Below are 2,500 nucleotides of genomic sequence, written 5' to 3'. Positions count from 1 at the left end.
GCATTTAATTCTTTATTTAATTAATTATTTAATTATTTATTCATATAATTTTTTTCCAGAAATGCATCCTTTCTGTAAGCGTTCGCCGATGGCATGGCGTTGCCACATTAGTCTTGAAGTGGCTCTCGAATCGAGTCAGCGCTCGCTTACGGCCACACCACCCTGAGCACGCCCGCTCTCGTCTGATCTCGGAAGCCAAGCAGGGTCGGGCCTGGTTAGTACTTGGATGGGAGACCGCCTGGGAATACCAGGTGCTGTAAGCATTTAATTCTTTATTTAATTAATTATTTAATTATTTATTCATATGATTTTTTTCCTGAAATGCATCCTTTCTGTAAGCGTTCGCCGATGGCATGGTGTTGCCACATTAGTCTTGAAGTGGCTCTCGAATCAAGTCAGCGCTCGCTTACGGCCACACCACCCTGAGCACGCCCGCTCTCGTCTGATCTCGGAAGCCAAGCAGGGTCGGGCCTGGTTAGTACTTGGATGGGAGACCGCCTGGGAATACCAGGTGCTGTAAGCATTTAATTAATTATTTAATTATTTATTCATATAATTTTTTTCCAGAAATGCATCCTTTCTGTAAGCGTTCGCCGATGGCATGGCGTTGCCACATTAGTCTTGAAGTGGCTCTCGAATCGAGTCAGCGCTCGCTTACGGCCACACCACCCTGAGCACGCCCGCTCTCGTCTGATCTCGGAAGCCAAGCAGGGTCGGGCCTGGTTAGTACTTGGATGGGAGACCGCCTGGGAATACCAGGTGCTGTAAGCATTTAATTCTTTATATAATTAATTATTTAAAGGAACAGTATGTAGGATTGTGGCCAAAACTGGTATTGCAATAACAAAACTTGTGGCTAAAACTGGTACTGCAATCACCCAACAGGTGGCCAATACACAAAATGACAACATAAACATCAGTTGAGGGCTGCAACTCCACTTTTTAAATGACAATATCCTGGCCGGACCACTGTTGTAAGTGATATAAGTATTTGAAATGAAAATTATTTCTTAATGTCTAGTGACATATCAGTGCCATTTTATGATTAATTGATATACATTTCTTACATACTGTTCCTTTAATTATTTATTCATATAATTTTTTTCCAGAAATGCATCCTTTCTGTAAGCGTTCGCCGTTGGCATGGCGTTGCCACATTAGTCTTGAAGTGGCTCTCGAATCGACTCAGCGCTCGCTTACGGCCACACCACCCTGAGCACGCCCGCTCTCGTCTGATCTCAGAAGCCAAGCAGGGTCGGGCCTGGTTAGTACTTGGATGGGAGACCGCCTGGGAATACCAGGTGCTGTAAGGATTTAATTCTTTATTTAATTAATTATTTAATTATTTATTCATATGATTTTTTTCCAGAAATGCATCCTTTCTGTAAGCGTTCGCCGATGGCATGGCGTTGCCACATTAGTCTTGAAGTGGCTCTCGAATCGATTCAGCGCTCGCTTACGGCCACACCACCCTGAGCACGCCCGCTCTCGTCTGATCTCGGAAGCCAAGCAGGGTCGGGCCTGGTTAGTACTTGGATGGGAGACCGCCTGGGAATACCAGGTGCTGTAAGCATTTAATTCTTTATTTAATTCTTTATTTAATTAATTATTTAATTATTTATTCATATAATTTTTTTCCAGAAAAGCATCCTTTCTGTAAGCGTTCGCCGATGGCATGGCGTTGCCACATTAGTCTTGAAGTGGCTCTCGAATCGAGTCAGCGCTCGTTTACGGCCACACCACCCTGAGCACGCCCGCTCTCGTCTGATCTCGGAAGCCAAGCAGGGTCGGGCCTGGTTAGTACTTGGATGGGAGACCGCCTGGGAATACCAGGTGCTGTAAGCATTTAATTCTTTATTTAATTAATTATTTAATTATTTATTCATATAATTTTTTCCCAGAAATGCATCCTTTCTGTAAGCGTTCGCCGATGGCATGGCGTTGCCACATTAGTCTTGAAGTGGCTCTCGAATCGAATCAGTGCTCGCTTACGGCCACACCACCCTCAGCACGCCCGCTCTCGTCTGATCTCGGAAGCCAAGCAGGGTCGGGCCTGGTTAGTACTTGGATGGGAGACCGCCTGGGAATACCAGGTGCTGTAAGCATTTAATTAATTATTTAATTATTTATTCATATAATTTTTTTCCAGAAATGCATCCTTTCTGTAAGCGTTCGCCGATGGCATGGCGTTGCCACATTAGTCTTGAAGTGGCTCTCGAATCGAGTCAGCGCTCGCTTACAGCCACACCACCCTAAGCACGCCCGCTCTCGTCTGATCTCGGAAGCCAAGCAGGGTCGTGCCTGGTTAGTACTTGGATGGGAGACCGCCTGGGAAAACCAGGTGCTGTAAGCATTTAATTCTTTATTTAATTAATTATATAATTATTTATTCATATAATTTTTTTCCAGAAATGCATCCTTTCTGTAAGCGTTCGCCGATGGCATGGCGTTGCCACATTAGTCTTGAAGTGGCTCTCGAATCGAGGCAGCGCTCGCTTAC

At 44.9% G+C, this 2,500-nt stretch overlaps 8 non-coding genes and 2 pseudogenes across 8 annotated transcripts in view; all 10 read left to right on the top strand.

Annotated features, from left to right (window-relative positions):
- LOC141356919 (5S ribosomal RNA) overlaps positions 1-3 on the top strand; it is a 119-nt gene extending 116 nt beyond the window's left edge. Inside the window, exon 1 of the ribosomal RNA XR_012363391.1 lies at positions 1-3. This exon is cut by the window's left edge and continues 116 nt beyond it. This is a non-coding gene — a ribosomal RNA (5S ribosomal RNA).
- Positions 4-144: 141 nt separating this feature from the next.
- On the top strand, positions 145-263 carry LOC141354536 (5S ribosomal RNA). Its single transcript, XR_012360965.1, has one exon. It is a non-coding gene; the product is annotated as a 5S ribosomal RNA (ribosomal RNA).
- A 141-nt stretch (positions 264-404) lies between these two features.
- LOC141354535 (5S ribosomal RNA) lies at positions 405-523 on the top strand. The gene has a single exon (XR_012360964.1). It is a non-coding gene; the product is annotated as a 5S ribosomal RNA (ribosomal RNA).
- Positions 524-652: 129 nt separating this feature from the next.
- Positions 653-771, top strand: LOC141354534 (5S ribosomal RNA). Its single transcript, XR_012360963.1, has one exon. It is a non-coding gene; the product is annotated as a 5S ribosomal RNA (ribosomal RNA).
- Positions 772-1,194: 423 nt separating this feature from the next.
- On the top strand, positions 1,195-1,313 carry LOC141353974 (5S ribosomal RNA; annotated as a pseudogene).
- Positions 1,314-1,454: 141 nt separating this feature from the next.
- Positions 1,455-1,573, top strand: LOC141354533 (5S ribosomal RNA). The gene has a single exon (XR_012360962.1). It is a non-coding gene; the product is annotated as a 5S ribosomal RNA (ribosomal RNA).
- Positions 1,574-1,726: 153 nt separating this feature from the next.
- Positions 1,727-1,845, top strand: LOC141357241 (5S ribosomal RNA). The gene has a single exon (XR_012363725.1). It is a non-coding gene; the product is annotated as a 5S ribosomal RNA (ribosomal RNA).
- A 141-nt stretch (positions 1,846-1,986) lies between these two features.
- LOC141358286 (5S ribosomal RNA) lies at positions 1,987-2,105 on the top strand. The gene has a single exon (XR_012364774.1). It is a non-coding gene; the product is annotated as a 5S ribosomal RNA (ribosomal RNA).
- Positions 2,106-2,234: 129 nt separating this feature from the next.
- Positions 2,235-2,353, top strand: LOC141354112 (5S ribosomal RNA; annotated as a pseudogene).
- Positions 2,354-2,494: 141 nt separating this feature from the next.
- LOC141357910 (5S ribosomal RNA) overlaps positions 2,495-2,500 on the top strand; it is a 119-nt gene continuing 113 nt past the window's right edge. Inside the window, exon 1 of the ribosomal RNA XR_012364399.1 lies at positions 2,495-2,500. This exon is cut by the window's right edge and continues 113 nt beyond it. This is a non-coding gene — a ribosomal RNA (5S ribosomal RNA).

The sequence above is a fragment of the Misgurnus anguillicaudatus genome, chromosome 21 (assembly GCF_027580225.2).
Source record: "Misgurnus anguillicaudatus chromosome 21, ASM2758022v2, whole genome shotgun sequence".
Taxonomy (NCBI): domain Eukaryota; kingdom Metazoa; phylum Chordata; class Actinopteri; order Cypriniformes; family Cobitidae; genus Misgurnus; species Misgurnus anguillicaudatus.
This window is presented reverse-complemented; position numbering and strand designations above follow the sequence as displayed.